We start from the raw sequence: 18,195 nt of genomic DNA on the forward strand, positions 1-18,195 counted from the left end.
ATAATTTGACATATGAAAACATATAATACATCAAGCAAACAAATGAACCTGTAAGCTGATGTTGACTTACATATAGCATGTACTAGGAACAGGCAATTTAATGTTCCAGCCACTGACCTACATAAGGTCAGTATTCAAACAATGGTACACAGTGGTCTCATACTAAGTCTGATAAAGACCTAGAAATTCATGACAGGAGATTTCTCATGTGCCCATGTATCCAGCAAATTAGTTGTAAATGCCACCTGAAATTATTTGAAGACCAAATTGTTTTAAAATATTTGAAATATCTTCTATCAAGCATCGTATCACAAAGAATTATAATGATGGCTATATCTGTTAGTGAAGTCACGGTGATTGACTTGACTGATTATCTACATTTGTATACCACAATGATATAGCTTGTTTATCTAGTAATTTGATGTTTTACAAATAAGACAATTTTCACTCAACATCATTTTAATCCTTTGTTCAAAATTTCCGTCATAATCTGTAAATCCATGGATCTGTGATGTTGCAAATGTACCATCCATTCAAAATAACAGACATTTGTTTCCTTAGTAATTGATTCTTAACCTTGCAGAAAAGCCTTTTCATGTAACACTACTATAATGAGTGTTACGACTTCTTGTGAACCTCAAGTTGCTGGATTATGCTTGCTTGCTATGGTTAAAATATGATCTAAAATTATGTTTGTTGGTACTTGCAGATTTTCACATTTCATATGGTTTCTTTTGCATGCAGGAAGTTCTAGGGTATGTCATCATCAGCCTTGCAGATGTTGTAAGCAACAAGCGAATCAATGAAAAGTATCATCTAATAGACTCCAAAAATGGCCGTATTCAAATTGAGTTGCAGTGGAGAACTTCTTAGAGCTTCCTAGTTAAGCAAGACAAGCATGGAATTACTATCATCCGAGGCAGGGGAAGCATTTTTATTTCTATTTTTTCCCAGTTTGTCATGCATTGCATGCTACAATAATTCGAAGATGAATCCCTTTGTATTTTTAGATGAACTATTACCCCTTTTCCTTGTTTCCTTTTCTTTTTCTTTTCTCCTTGAAGGCAGGGTGCAGTGTTGAAGATTTTCATGAATTTTCTGGTTAGGTTCTTTATTCTTGCATAAATGATGCTTGGCCTCTGAAAATATTATGAGTATGGTGTTTGAACATGTTGTCTGGCTACAGTCAGTTGTTGAGAAATAGAAAAAGATGCTTTAACCTGAGTGGAAAGCAGTTCATCTGAAAAATTTTGAATTGTAATTTATTTATGCTGAGGTGCAAAATTATTTGATGTGGAGCACAATTTAGCTCATTTTCTTATCCAATAAGTTTCTGACAACCTTCTGAGTTGGGGCTAATTAATTGATAAGTTTACAAGCCGCTTATTTCCTTTTGTCGAAAGAATTAATTTGTCCTCTATACAAATTGAATTGCTTCAGCAGCTTAAGCACAGTATAAATCTGTGTCACGTCCCCGACCCGAGATTGTAAATCGAGGGTCATGATAACTGCCGCATACTCATAGAAAACTTTTTCATAAGCATGCAAGACATCTCATCATGATATCTTACACATAAAGTTCAATAATTTTTCAATTTTTAACAATCAAATCTTAGTTCAAATAACAAATCAAAACTCAGTGTCCAAAAAAAAAATTAATTGTCTGATAAAGTCAACACTTAAAATAAAAGTCTTGAATCAATTCTGAGAAAATCTTAAATCAAATGAGCATTCTCCATCCCTAATCGCTCTCCGAACCGAAATCCTGCATCATGTTAATTTTCTGAATCTGTAAGAAAAATATAAAACTCATCATGAGCTAAATAGTCCAGTAAGCAGTGTATACTTTAACTGAATAAATCAGGCAATAATACTGTACATGTCAGTTTACTGATAATAACAAAATCAATATGTAAATTTATGAAATCATAATCATACTATTCAATCATATATAAGACTTCAATTCGTCATAATTTCAGATTATGCTTATCATTTTAAATTCATCAATTTCTTAAGTTCTTCTTATCAACCATGACTATGACCATATTTTTCTGTGGCAGGGTCATAATACCGCGTATCTGCTTGCGGTAGGCTGCGCATCATCTGGCAGCCAAGTCCTTTGGAACCGCTGGTCTCGCTGGCGATTTGTCGCTGGTCTCTCTGGCGACATGTCGCTGGTCTCGCTGGCGACATAAATCCTCAAGACAATCAATTGCCAACGTATATGTCCTCATTGGCGGGGTCCTTTATATAGTCAGGTTGTCAAATTCATATCATCTTCCAATTCATATATTATTTTTAAAAATAATATAAATAAATAATATTCGAGTCAAATCAATCATATCATTCTTTATGATCATACATCATCATAATAATTTTTCAACAAATAACTTCAATCATAAATAATTTCCACAATTAACTTCAATCATAAATAATTTCAACAATTATTTTCAATAAATATTTTCAATCACAAGCATGCCATGAATTTATTTAATTCAGAATTTATAATTTACCAGATAAATTCAATAAAAGTAAATACTACTTACCTCAAAAGAAAATCCAAACTAAAATTCTAGAAATCTTGAAAATCTTTCTCCGGACCTGGTACGTCAAATATCATATTTTTTATCAAAATTTTATCGAATTAAAAAAATTAAAATTTGTTAAAATCCAATTCCTCACATGAATTAACTAGACGACAGCGTCCAGGAATTATTATTGAAAACTCTTTTATATTTTTTTTAATTATATTATTATTATATTATTATTATTATTTTTTTTTTTAATTTTATAAATCTTAAAAATCTAAGAGAGAGAGCAGAGAGAGAAAGTTTCTCTCTCCCTTTCTTTTTTTTTCTTCTTTTTCTTTTCTTTTCTTTTCTTTTCTTCTTTTTCTTTTCTTTTCTTTTCTCTTTTTATTCTTTTTCTTTTCTTTTCTTTTCTCTTTTTCTTCTTTTCTCTCGGGCTCCTTCCTGGCCGAAACAGGGGACCGGTAGGTCCCCTCCCTTGACCGATCATCCAGGCCACGGTCGACACGGCGAACCCGACGGCAGAGGGGGGCAATCTCTTTCGAGTTCGGAGAGGCAAGGTCGGCGGTCGGTAGTGATCGCCGGCGCTGGAAAACCAAAAGGAAGAAGAGACCAAACAGGGGTCTCTTCTCCGACCAAAAATCGGCGACACCCGTTGCCGGTAGTCGTGCACAGAGACACGGAAAGAAGGAGAAAGAAGAGAGGAAGAGGAGGAAAACTTACTTTGGCCTTCGGTAATCCCACCGGCGAGCAATCGCGGTGAGCACGGAACAAGTATTCGTGGCTCCAATCGGGGAAATCAAGGAGGAAGAGAGGGGAAAAGGATCGGTGATCGGCTTCTAAGGAAGGGGAGGGCCTTTTTATAGAGAGCCCTAGGACTCCTGATGGTCCTAGGACTCCCGATCATCAGGGTTTCTTGAAGAAGAAGACTCCCACCGGGAGTCTTCTTCCCGGTTCCCCTGTTCTTCTAGTTTTTTTTTTGGGGGGGGGCTTGGGTCTTGATAGTTGGGCCCTGGGTTTGGGCTATAACATTCTTCACCCCTAAAAGAAATTTCGTCTTCGAAATTTTTCATACCTGTGGTCTCGAAAAGCTGGGGATATTTTTGCTTCATTTCTTCCTCTAGTTCTCAAGTAGCTTCTCTTTCCGAATGTCGACTCCACTGTACCTTGACATAAGGAATGTTGTGACATCTTAGCACTTGTTCTTTACGGTCCATGATCCGTATCGGATATTCTTCATATGATAGATCTTTTCTGGTTTGCAATGGTTCAAGTTCCACGATGTGACTTGGATCTGATAAATATTTCTTTAACATAGAAACATGAAAAATATTATGTACTCCTGCAAGTGAAGGTAGTAAGGCAAGTCTATAAGCCACCTCACCAATTCTTTCTAAAATCTCAAACAGACCCACATATCTAGGATTCAATTTGCCACGAATGCCAAATCTTGAAATTCTTTTTGAAGGAGATACTTTGAGAAATACATGGTCACCAATTTGAAATTCTAATTTTCATCTTCTGTTATCTGCATAACTTTTCTGTCTGCTTTGTGCCGTCCGAAGTCGTTCTTTAATTAATTGAATCTTCTCGACTGCTTGTTGAACAAGTTCGGGACCCAAAATTCTCCGCTCACCAACATCATCCTGGTGAATCGGTGATCGACATCTTCTACCATATAATGCTTCATAAGGTGCCATACCAATGCTAGCCTGATAACTGTTATTGTAAGCAAACTCAATCAAAGGTAGATGCTCATCCCATGAACTTTTCATATCCAAAATATAAGTTCTCAATATATCTTCTAAGATCTGAATAGTTCTCTCTGACTGACCATCAGTCTGTGGATGAAAAGCTATACTGAAATTCAATTTTGTTTCTAATACCTTGTGTAAGCTCTTCCAAAACTGTGATACAAATCTGGTATCTCGATCCGATACGATGGTCACTGAAATTCCATGTAGCCTTACAATTTTTTTCATATATAATTTTGCTAGTCTTTCCAAAGTAAATCCAACTCTAATTGGTAGAAAGTGTGCAGACTTTGTCAATCAGTCCATAATCACCTAGGCTACATCATTTTTACTTGGAGTCTTAGGTAGTCCAGTTACAAAATCCATAGTGATATGTTCCCACTTCCATATTGGAATATCAAGAGGTTGAAGTAGTCCCGCAGGTCTCTGATATTCAGCTTTAACTTGTTGACACACCAAACATTGAGCCACGAATTGAGCGATCTCTCTCTTCATATTATTCCACCAGTACATTTTCTTTAAGTCTCTATACATCTTAGTACCTCCCGGATGAACTGTATAACCGGTCTGATGTGCTTCCTGAAGTATTTCATGCTTGAGTACTAAATCATTGGATATGCAAATTCTGTTTTCGAACCTCAACGAACCATCATCATGTATCTTGAATTCAGATTGAATATCAGCTTCCACTGAATTCTTTATTTTCATTAGTTGTGGATCATCATTCTGGGCAACTATAATTCTTTCAATGAGTGTTGGCTGAACCCTCATGTTGGCTAATCATACTGTTGAGTCATATATTCGGATGTCTAATTTCAGTTTTCTTATATCCTCCAAAATTGGCTTTGATGTGTGATTAAAACCGTCAAATTTTTCATGGATTTTCTACTAAGGGCATCAGCAACGACATTAGCTTTTTCGGGATAATAATGAATTGTTAAATCATAATCTTTCAACAGTTCTAACCACCTTCTCTGTCTCATGTTTAATTCTTTCTGCGTAAAAATATACTTCAAACTCTTATGATCAGTAAACACTTCACACTACGCACCGTATAAGTGATGTCTCCAAATTTTTAGGGCAAAAATCACTGCAGCTAATTTCAAATCATGTGTCGGATAATTCTGTTCATATGGTTTCAATTGTCTTGAGGTATAAGCCACTACCTTACCATGTTGCATCAATACACAGTCGAGTTCCTTTTTAGATGCATCACTATATATTATGAATCCTTCATCTCCTGTTGGTATAGTAAGGATAGGGGCTGAAACTAATCATTGTTTTAACTCTTGAAAATTCTGTTCACAATCTTCGGTCCACTCGAATTTAATCCCTTTTTGAGTAAGACGAGTCAAAGGTGCAGCTATGCGGGAGAATCCTTCTACAAATTGTCTGTAATATCCTGCCATTCTTAGAAAGCTTCGAATCTCGAAAATATTTGTAGGTCTGTTCCACTGCATCATAGCTTCCACTTTTGTTGGATCCACAGAAATTCCATCTTTAGACACAATGTGTCCTAAAAAGACTATTTTGTCCAACCAAATTTCACACTTCTTAAATTTGGCATAAAGTTTTTCTTTCCTCAATATTTGTAGTACACACCATAAATGTTCTTCATGCTCCAATTTGCTTCTTGAATATATCAAGATATCGTCATTAAATGCGACAACAAACTTATCAAGATATGATTTGAATATTCTGTTCATTAAATCCATAAAAGCCACTGGAGCATTGGTTAATCCAAAAGGCATCACTAGAAATTCATAATGTCCATAACAAGTTCTAAATGCAGTCTTTGGTATGTCCTCTGTTTTGATTTTTAACTGATGATATCCTGAACGAAGATCAATTTTAGAAAAGACTTGTGCACCTTGCAGCTGATCAAACAAATCATCGATTCGAGGTAGAGGATACTTATTTCTGATAGTGTTCTTATTCAACTCTCTATAGTCGATACAAAGCCTCATACTACCATCTTTCTTCTTCACAAATAAGACTGGAGCTCCCCAAGAAGATACACTAGGTCTTATAAAATTTTTATCCAATAAATCCTGTAATTGATCTTTTAACTCCAACTCCATAGGGGCCATTCGGTAAGGAGCTTTAGAAATCGGACCAGTATTGGGTGCCAACTCAATGGTAAATTCAATTTCTCTGTCTGGTGGTAGTCCGATTAAATCATCAATGAATACATCCGAAAATTCATTTACGATAGGAATATCCTGTAACTTCAATTCATCATGTTCTTTATTCTTTATTGATACTAGGTAACCTCTACATCCCTTTCTTAGCATATATCTAGCTTGCACAAATGAAATAATACGTGGAGGGGTGGTTCCTGTACTTCCATCAAAACTGAATGTTAATTCTTTCGATATTTGAAAGTTCACTCTCTTTCCATAACAATCCATAGAGGCATGATAAGTAGCAAGCCAATCCATTCCTAGAATGACATCGAAATCATGCATATCTAGGACCACCAAATCTATCAGTAATTCTCTTTCTTCTATTCTGATACTACATGACTTGCACACACTTTCGGTACTCAAAATACCACCTACTGGTTTCTCAACATATAATTTGATTTTCATAGGTTCACATACTATATCATGTTGTCTAATAAAAGTAGTGGATATAAAAGAGTGTGTAGCACCAGAATCAAACAAAACTGAAGCATGAATACCAGATACAGGAATGATACCTGTCACCACAGCATTAGAGGCCTGAGCATCCTGTTGTGTGAGTGCATAAATTCTTCCTTGAGTTTTTGGCCTTTGACCTCCATCCTTTGTTCGTGTGGGTCTATTCTCATCCCTCTGGGGGCAATCTGTAATTTTGTGTCCTTTCTATTCACAGCTAAAACAAGAACCAGTATTCTATGGGCAATTAGAAGACTCATGCTCTCTTCGATCACATCTCGAACATCTAGCTGTCTCATTCTCACGATTCTTATCATTTGCTGGCTTCTTTGCTGGATCCTTATTGTTCTGATTTCGTCCTTAAGTTCCACCAAACCTATTTCTCTTCTTCTGATTCCTTTCTCTCTCCGCATGTGCTTCATTAACTTCTCTCTTAATTATTAGAGCTTTATTCACAACTGAGGCATAAGTAGTTAACTCATAGGGTACAACTTATTTTTTAATTTCTGTCTTCAGTCCTATTTCGAATTTATGTACTATGTCTTGCTCCATCTCAACTAATCTTGAAACAAACTTGGCTAACTCCATGAATTTAGCTTCATATTCTGCAATGGATCTGTTCTTCTGTTTCAGATGAATGAACTCCTGCTCTTTCTGTATTCTGACACTTCGAGGGAAGTACTTGTCAAAGAATTCATCTCGAAATCTCTCCTAAGTGAGTGGTATCCTATCGTGTTCATATTTTTGTTCAAGTATACGCCACCAGTTGTATGCCTCGCCTTGTAACAGATATGCTGTGTAGCGGATCTTCTCTTCATCGTGGCATTCTTGCACGGCGAATGCCTTCTTCATTTTCATAATCCAGTTATCTGCTTCCAGTGGCTCAATGGTCCCTTTGAAGGCTGGAGGGACTAGTTTCTTAAACTCGACGATATTGTTTCTATGCATTGGATGTTCTCCATGTCCAAGTGTCGGTGGAGGATGCTGACGTGGCTATGCATATTATTGTTGAAGCAACTGTTGCTGTGTTTGAACTACTCCGATCAGAGTTTGCATTAGTTGAGTCATGTTCGGCTCCTCCTGTATTGTCGGAGTATTTTTGGTAAGATCAAAAATTCTCTCCTGCTGAGATGTGCCGCTATTCAATTGGGGAGTGTTATCACCAAGTGGATTTGATGTCCCTCCTACCGCTCCTTGAGTATTCTTCGTTCGTCGTGGAGGCATATTGACCTATGACAAATTTGAGATAATAACTTATCCTTAATAAAGTTATAAACTTACTTGAGACAGGTCAGATCATAATTATCATAACTAACCTCTCAGATTTCTTAATATCTACCCATCACTCGCTCATTCTATTCTACATGTCTTCATCTATCTACTTATGCTCTGATATCATAATAATTGTCACGCCCCCGACCCAAGATTGTGAATCGAGGGTCATGGCAACCGTCGCATACTCATAGAAAACTTTTTTCATAAGTATGCAAGGTATCTCATCATGATATCTTACACATAAAGTTCAATAATTTTTCAATTTTTAACAATCAAACCTTAGTTCAAATAACAAATCAAAACGCAGTGTCCAAAAGAAAAATTAATTGTCTGACAAAGTCAACACTTAAAATAAAAGTCTTGAATCAATTCTGAGAAAATCCTAAATCAAATGAGCATTTTCCATCCCTAATCGCTCTCCCAACCAAAATCCCGCATCATGCTAATTTTCTGGATCTATAAGAAAAACATAAAACTCATCATGAGCTAAATAGCCCAGTAAGCAGTGTATACCTTTAACTGAATAAATCAGGCAATAATACTGTACATGTCGGTTTACTGATAATAACAAAATCAATATGTAAATTTATGAAATCATAATCATACTATTCAATCATATATAAGACTTCAATTCGTCATAATTTCAGATTATGCTTATCATCTTAAATTCATCAATTTCTTAAGTTCTTCTTACCAACCATGATTATGACCATATTTTTCCTGTGGCAGGGTCATAATACCGCGTATCTGCTTGCGGTAGGCTGCGAATCATCTGGCAGCCAAGTCCTTTGGAACCGCTGGTCTTGCTGGCGATTTATCGCTGGTCTCTCTGGCCACATGTCGCTGGTCTCGCTGGCGACATAAACCTTCAGGATAAATCAATTGCCAACGTATATGCCCCCATTGGCGGGATCCTTTATATAGTCAGGTTGTCAAATTCATATCATCTTCCAATTCATATATTATTTTTAAAAATAATATAAATAAATAATATTCGAGTCAAATCAATCATATCATTCTTTATGATCATACATCATCATAATAATTTTTCAACAAATAACTTCAATCATAAATAATTTTCACAATTAACTTCAATTATAAATAATTTCAATAATTATTTTCAATAAATATTTTCAATCACAAGCATGCCATGAATTTATTTAATTCAGAATTTATAATTTACCAGATAAATTCAATAAAAGTAAACACTACTTATCTCAAAAGAAAATTCAAACTAGAAATTCTAGAAATCTTGAAAATCGTTCTCCGGATCTGGTACGTCAAATATCATATTTTTGATCAAAATTTCATCGAATTAAAAAAATTAAAATTTGTTAAAATTCAATGTCCTCACATGGATTAACTAAACGACAACGTCCAGAAATTATTATTGAAAACTCTTCTTATATTTCTTTTAATTATTATTATTATTATATTATTATTATTTTTATTTTTTTTTAATTTCATAAATCCTAAAAATCTAAGAGAGAGAGCAGAGAGAGAAAGTTTCTCTCTCCCTTTCTTTTTTTTTCTTCTTTTTCTTTTCTTTTCTCTTTTTTTCTTCTTTTTCTTTTCTTTTCTTTTCTCTTTTTCTTTTTTTTCTTTTCTTTTCTTTTCTTTTCTCTTTTTCTTCTTTTTCTCTCGGGCTCCTTCCTGGCCGAAACAAGGGACCGACAGGTCCCCTCCCTTGACCGACCGTCCAGGCCACGGCCGACACAACGAACTCGGCGACAAAGAGGGGGCAATCTCTCTCAAGTTCGGAGAGGCAAGGTCGGCGGTCGGTAGTGATCGCCGGCGTCGGAAAACCAAAAGGAAGAAGAGACCAAACATGGGTCTCTTCTCCGATCAAAAATCGACGACATCCGTCGCCGGCAGTCGTGCACAGAGGCACGGGAAGAAGGAGAAAGAAGAGAAGAAGAGGAGGAAAACTTACTTCGGCCTTCGGTGATCCCACCGGCGAGCAATCGCAGCGAGCACGGAACAAGTATCCGCGGCTCCAATCGGAGAAATCAAGGAGGAAGAGAGGGGGAAAGGACCGGTGATCGGCTTCTAAGGAAGGGGAGAGCCTTTTTATAGAGAGCCCTAGGACTCCTGGTGGTCCTAGGACTCCCGATCATCGGGGTTTCCTTGGAGAACTCGGTTCCCCTGTTCTTCTATTTTTTTTTTTTGGGGCTTGAGTCTTGATAGTTGGGCCCTGGGTTTGAGCTATAACAATCTATCTCACGATGGAGCTTGAAGTTACGGTCTTTTTTGCCGCTCTCTTCGTTCTATCAAGGGTTGCTTATAAAGAATATTGAACTTGATATCATGAGTCACCTAGTAGCATTAGATGATTATCACTTTCAGGCAAGTTAGATTTGCAATCTCAAGATTCTTATGCTTGTTTTTCCAACCACACTGGATCTACATTATGGATTCCTTGATAAATATTCCAATTCAATTATTAAATATTTTATTTTTTGATTCCCAGTATCCATACTTGAATGATTTAATTCATCCAATTTATCAGGAATTTAAAAAAAAAAAAAAATTCTTCCGATATCACAATGCTGTTTCATTGTCATGGGCAAATACCAATAAATGCAGTATCTTGATGAATAAAATCGATGATTAAGTCGGTAGATTCATGGCCAACAGAAGCAGTCAAGAAGCAGAGTTGTCATGACCAGAATTTTTGGTTTGATAAATCCTTATACAAAACATCTTTATAAACATTTCTAGCAGTCCCTCTAGTCATCCTTCCTTCCATGATCACTCTGATTCCCCGTTTTTATAAAGACCACCATTTGAGCATTCTGGCTTTTGCTTCGTGATTGAAACTAAACCAACTTCAAAAAGTAGTTTTACTAACATGCAAGTCAGTTGATATGAACTCTCAAGGACAGCACTTCTGGTAAATAAAAAGAATAACGGCACGATTTGATTATAAGGGATGCACCGAAATTTTTAAAATTTCCTCCAGGAATCCTAGCACCGATCCTAGCCGGTAATCAAGGCTTCCAAGAGAGCAAATATCTCTTCTTGTCTCTAGCTTATTTAAACTTTATCATGAGCCACAGAATATAGCCTCCAAGATCATCTCTAAGCCAATAAATTGAACTACAGTTTTCTCTTGAGAATCATTAAGTTGATCTAGATTGCTTAGAATCTTATAATCTACCATAATTCTTCTTTTTTTTTTTATAATTTAAACGGCTAGAAGTTCGGCCTAAAAAAATTTAAACGCAACCGTGATCTCCCTCTGACTTGATTGGGTTAAGATATGCCATCAAGCGGTGACAGATGCATCTCCCGAGTGCATCCGGTTCCCACTATCAGGATGCTGGTTCCGAAATTTAAAGCAAACCCAAGAATTACTTAAATACCCTCACTTCAGCTATAAATACTTGCCTCAACCCGGTTCTTTCGCTCGGAAGCCGCCCTCGGGGGCCGCCAAGAAACGCCCACGCTCTCTCCCAAGAAGAGGTGGATAGGATGCCTTCGATTCTATCCACGGGAGGCACCGCGCCGTTCTCGCCTAGCCGAGAAGCGGCTGCTCCGATCGATGCTTGAGGAGAATAGCGGGTTTCGCCTTCGATGGGGAAGCGGAAGCCCGTGGTGGTGCTCTCCTCCTCGGAGGCGGAGGGCGAGGGGCAAGGCGGCTCGGTGACTTGACGCTGTGGATCTTCGAGGTTGAGATGAAGAACGGCGCTACCCTCCGTGCAGGAGAGGCCTCGAGGTGGGATCTCTGAGAAGGAATGGCAAGGCATCTCAAGAACTAGAGGCAGTATGAGATTTCTGGATCTTTAAACCGCTCTTTTTTTTATATCTGCTCGTTTCTTTAACCGAAGTTTGGATTTTTTTTTATCGTAAAAGAGTCTTCTTGGTAGGGTTTAGTAACGAATTTTCATTGCCGTTGTCGTTACTCTTTCTGCTGTTCTTTTCAAATGTTTTTTTTTTCTCTCTTTTGCGATATTTTAAGAGAAGGAAGGTAGAGATGGAAATCTGTTAGGGCTGATCACAATGTGTGACATATAAACTGAAAAGAGGTTGAACTTTATACGAGAAAAAGTGGTGGGAATCCGAAAAATAGATCATATTAAAACAGTAGAGAAAATAGAAGGATCAAATTTGGGCTTTTAAAACTTCAGAGATGTTTTAAAAATTTGACCTAAATTTCAAGAATCCAAAACATAATTTATCTAAAAAAAGATCGATATTACATATATATCGGTCCCTTTCATATTTTTCAATTACCCAATATGGCGGGCCAAAAAGATACGGGGAGCGGCACCGAAAAGGCATCTATTTGGATTCCAAAGGCTTCTCTCTTGGATCTCTCTTTCTTCCTCTTTCTTTCGACGATCTATGATTTCTAATTTCCAAAACCCTACGAAACCTTATTCACTTCACCATGGAGGAGAAACCAGTCATCCGTGCCATCCCTAAGAAGGGATCTAGATAATAAAGATCAGATTGATAAGGAAGCATTGGAACCAGCGAGAAATAGGTTTCTCGCTAGCATCTCTACCCTCTCTCTCCTCCTTCTCCTTTTACTAGACCTTCGTAAACTGAGATTATTAATCACATCAACTCACACTAGATAACAAGGAGAAGAGCCAATTGCTCAGGAATTTCAATTAGTTTCATGATGATAGAGATGCAGTGGTAATTTTGGATTGAATTTTGCTGTACTAGCTCAATAGGGAAAAATTACTGCTAATGAGATTTTATTTTGATTTTGCTCGGTAAACTTTATCACATGCTACCGACAGTCGTGCCTTGAGAACATCGGATAATTACCACTAAGGCTCCCTAACTTAGATGCGGCAATTGTCAGATGCATGGTAGATCAAAATTCTGACCGTCCGAATCCAATCTGTTTATTAAATAAATCAAAAATTTAAATTCAATCTCGGCCATTTTATTAAACAAATAATCTAGTTCAATCTACAATACTCTGAAAAGATAAACGGTTTGAATGGTTAAGCATGGCCATTGCTGGCCTTACCACACTACCATTCCAGCTCGGCATCATAAACTAGCTAATACCTAAGTTGAACGGCCATCTCAAATATAGATTGAGACATGCAGGCTGCCTAGGTTAAGAAGCGAATATACTTCTGTATGATCTGGTCCACAAGAATCTCGTTTCCTCTCTGAGTTGTATGATAGCTATCCCAGAACAAATATTCAGAAGCTTTTGGGCAGACAGTGCTAAAAATGTTGCACAGGATTGCCACCTCCACACCATGTTCACCACAGCATCCCTTTGTTGATTCCTTGAGGTCTGCCAAAAAAACAAATAAGAAGAAGAAGAACTGATTACTTAATTCAACCTTGGAAATAGAACCCATCTCAGAATAAATAGTTGCAATGTCAATGTTGATGATGCCTATCCAGGCTTTTATAGATTTGCCCAAAAAGTAATTGATTGGTGAATATGAAAATGGAACTACGTGCAACATGCATCACTTAAATTATGGTAGGCCACATAAGACCAATGCTTATATTACCAAGCACATGATTATTTATTTTCTTCTTTCAATACATTATTTGTGTGTCTTACCATATTTTTGTGGGCTTTGAATGATAGCAGGTAAGGGTGAGTAGATATCAATGTAGATCAGCTTTGTTCCCTGATTTCTGGATGTGAGGCTTTGCAACTCTCTCTTTAGCTTTGAATTGTATAATTGTGCTAGTTGGTTGCGATCAGCAACACAATCTTTCATCTTCCCTCCGGCCAGAGCTCTTTGTGATGGTATGCATCCAATTGGTGGAATTCCAAGAACAGCGACCCTTTTTGCTCCTAGATTCACCAAGTCCTGATTAACAAAAGGAAGAGATCAGATGGAAGTGAAACTATTAGTATGACCTTCTTTTTTGCGTCAGTATAAGTCGAGGGAAAAGGAATGTTTTATCAACACTATATTAGAGAAAATGAATGGAATGAATTTAAGGTAGGTATAACCTTATACACCATGAATTTTAGTTGTTGCCAGAGAGCACCAAATTTTCTCAAAATATTAAAACTAAGAGGTCATGATAATATAATATAACAAGGAACTTTTGGATACGGAAATTTTGGACACTCCCCTCTCTATGGAGCTCCATGATGGGAGGCTTTATATGACCGACACGATTAGGGATGTTTCAGTTCTCATAGGAAGTGGGAGTCCAGACTTATTAAATTGCCGGATATGAGACTTTGGGAGACTCAATTTTTTTTTTGTGACCAGGTCTCCGCATTTATTATTATTTTTACATCGTTTCTGCTATTCTTTGTGACACTGCTTTTATTCGAAAAAAATTCAGTAGCTGTTTTCAAATTCATGAGTTTAGATTGGGCGCCCAATTGGAGTGGTGTTTGGTTTAGAATCTTGGTGACAATGAAGTCTATAAAGCAATGATCTATGATTTTAGCTACCTTGTTTTGGGGAAGGATGTTTCAGGACTTAGAGGTGACTGTTTTTTACAGCAATACTGACAGTCTTTCTTGTAAGGAATTAAGCAGCAGCAATTTTTATGCAATTTTTGCATTGGATGTTAAAACTCTCCGTTGTGATGCTATGCCACATAATAGATCCTCAGGAGGATTGCGGAAGCCTTTTCGGATCGACGTGAGTCTTTGCAGTATAGTGGAATAGAGTGCCAGTGTAATGGCTTTCTTGGGCTTGGTGTTGGAGTGTTGGACTATAGAACACAGTTGAAATGGAATGAAATGCTTGTCTTCCGCAATCCCTCTGAGGATCTTTTATGTGGCTTAGCAGGTAGTTTCCACATAATAGATCCTTAGGGGGATTGCAGAAGTCTTTTTGGATCGACCTGAGTCTTTGCAATATAGTAGACTAGAGTGCAAGTGTATTGTCTTTCTTGGGCTTGGCGCTGGAGTGTTGGACTATTGAACAGTTGAAATGGAATGAAATGCTTGTCTTCCGTAATCCTCCTGAGGATCTATTATGTGGCATAGCATCATAACGGGGAGACGGTTACCTCTAAGTTTTAAAACATCCATTCCAAAAAATAAGATAGCTAAAATCATAGATCATTGCCTTATAGGCTTCATTGTCACAATGATTCTCAACCAAAGATCATTTTGGTTGGTCACCCAATCTAAACTCAGATTTTAAATCAGTGATTGAAATTTTTTAAGTAAAAGTAGTGTCACGAAGAATTGCAGAAACGATGTAAAAACAATAACAAATGCGGAGACCTGGTCACCGAAAAAAAGATTTGAGTCCTCCAAAGTCTCCTGTTCGGTAATTTAATAAGTCTGAGTTTTTGCTTCATACAAGAACTGAAACATCCCTACCCGTGTCGCTTCTGGCCTTGATAGCTCTGCTTCTTGTCTGTTTCTGTTGGCCATGAACCTACCGACTTGATCGTCAATTTTGTTTATCAAGATGCTGCTGCATTTATTGCTATTTGCCCATGACAATGAGACGGCATTGTGATATTGGAAGAAAGTTTTTTTTTTCCTGATAAATCGGATGAATTAAATCATTCAAGTATGGATATTGGGAATCAAAAAATAAAATATTTAATAATTGAATTGGAATATTTATCCAGGAATCCATAATGTAGATCCAGTGTGGTTGGAAAAACAATCATGAGAATCTTGAGATTGCAAATCTAACTTGCCGGAAAGTGATAATCATCTTATGCTACTAGGTGATTCATGTTATCAAGTTCAATATTCTTTATAAGCAACCCTTGATAGAATGAAGAGAGCGGCAAAAAAGAGCATAACTTCAAGCTCTATCGGGAGACAGATTTATACTGCGCTCGAGCTGCTAAAGCAATTCAATTTGTATAGACGACAAATTAATTCTTTCGACGAGGGGAAATAAGCGGCTTGTAAACTTCTTAAACTTATTGGATAAGCAAATGAGCTAAATTGTGCTCCATGTCAAATAATTTAGCACCTCAGCATAAATAAATTAGAATTCAAAATTTTTCAGATGAACTGCTTTCCACTCGGATTAAAGCATCTCTTTCTATTTCTCAACAACTGACTGTAGCCAGACAACTTGTTGAAACACCATACTCATAATCCTTTCAGAGGCGAAGCACGACCGGCCCTGTGGCGGGTCAAAGCGGGCGACCGCCACAGGCCCCTATTTTTTTTTTTTTGTCTGGGTAAATCAAATGCCTTCTTCCTCTCTCGAGCCCCAGCACCCTAACGATTTTTTTGGATAAACCAAACGTCTTCTCCCTCTCACAATCTGTAGCTCCTCTCCCCCGCCTCCTCCGTCTCCGATCTTTTCATCCTATTCTGCTGTCCATCGGTGATTTTTTCTTATTTTGAACGTCAAAAATCAGATCAAAATCTGTCAAAAAGTCAAGTAAATCTCTTCAATCCTCCTTCGTCTCCGATCTTTTCATCCTATTCTGCTGTCCATCGGTGATTCTTCCTTATTTTGAACGTCAAAAATCAGATCAAAATCTGTCAAAAAGTCAAGTAAATCTCTTCAATCCTCCTCTTTCAATCTGCTATGAATAATTAATATTTAAAATATATTAATTTTTAATAAATTTTTTTTTTATTTGGTTTCAGGCCTAAAAAATATCAGGATCGGCCCTGAGGCGAAGTATCATTTATGCAAAGAATAAAGAACCCAAGGGACTCTGCCACGGACCGGACCCCTCAGTTGGACAGAGGTGACGAAAATGAAGACGCACCGTTGACAGACGGATGTTCAACAGATGCTTCTTTAGGAAAAAAGGAAGATGGGCGTGGGCAAAGGAGGATAAGTCCCCCTATCCTACATGGATGGACCCTGTCCCCTACCCACCAAAGTTCAAGCAGCCGACACTCTAGTCTTACGACGGGAAGGGGTCACCAAGGCAAGATCTCTGCCATTTCAAGGCCCTTCAATGAACGAACTCTCAATTCTGGTGGATTACGGAGTTGCCAAATTAATAAATTATGAATCTGATTAACATTTCATGTGCGCCTATAAACCGCACCTTGAAGCATTTTCCTGAGTATATAATAGCACATCTCAATTGTGGTTTTTAGGATGGGTATACAAACTCTGCCGATCAGGCTTCGCTAAATAGGTCTGCTAAAATCAATCCATTGGCTAAAATGAAATGAGCCTCTTCTTATTTTAATAGTAATATGGTTTCATCACATTGTTTCGATTTTGTTGTATAGACTTTCATTTTGGATGATTCAATGAATCCTATTTAAGCTAGGTCCTGAATTTGGTATATAAGCTGGTCATGAGATAATTGGATGGAATCAAGCCAATTAAGATCTGAGCCTATTTTTTCACCAGTTATTGAACGTGACGTATTGCAATAGGAGAACAAAGAAACAAGAAAGAAAAGGAAAAAAGAAGAAGAGTGCACAATATTTATGTGGTTTGATCTATTGGCCTGCATCCACGGATAGAGATGATATAAAAATTTTACTATAAAAAAAAAATTGAAAATTATCAGGTACAAAATCTTCCTTTTCGTTTGTAAGAAAATTTGGACACCTAGAATGCAACAAATTATGACCACTAAATTTTGGTGTTGATAGAACCGGTTGTATTGAGCATCACCAAGCTTGTATTACTTTCATGTGACATTAGAGTTTGGTGATATATCGATTTGTATTTTCTGATCGTCATGTGGATGCGTATTATATTAAGATATAAAAGATGTATGGGAAAAATTTCATGTGTAGTTTGTTAGGATGCATCCTTTGTCTACTTCACAATCCACACGTATCATAGATGTAATGCAATACCAGTTTGTCAATAAAATAAATGAAAACAAAATAAAAATGAAAATAATAATTTAAGAAAAATCATATTAATGCGTTGCTAGTTGTGGCTGGGAATACTATTCTCACTGAACCACATGGTAGGATGAACTTTTCATCTGCGTAGAACTAGCTCCCTGCCTCCGTGTACTATCATTTTTATAAAAAATAACATACTAAACCTTCATTATCAGATATCTTCCTGATAAAGGTTTTTTACCAATGCAGGTTGAAACAAATTTGTGTCCAATGTACCCATCGTC

At 37.1% G+C, this 18,195-nt stretch overlaps 1 long non-coding RNA gene across 1 annotated transcript; it reads left to right on the forward strand.

Moving 5' to 3' along the window:
• Positions 1-11,591: 11,591 nt before the first annotated feature.
• LOC105044048 (uncharacterized) lies at positions 11,592-17,293 on the forward strand. The gene is made up of 3 exons (XR_831828.4): positions 11,592-11,962; positions 13,775-16,239; positions 16,762-17,293. It is a non-coding gene; the product is annotated as an uncharacterized lncRNA (long non-coding RNA).
• The last annotated feature ends 902 nt before the right edge of the window (positions 17,294-18,195 follow it).

The sequence above is a fragment of the Elaeis guineensis genome, chromosome 4, assembly GCF_000442705.2.
Source record: "Elaeis guineensis isolate ETL-2024a chromosome 4, EG11, whole genome shotgun sequence".
In the NCBI taxonomy this organism is placed as follows: Eukaryota; Viridiplantae; Streptophyta; class Magnoliopsida; order Arecales; family Arecaceae; genus Elaeis; species Elaeis guineensis.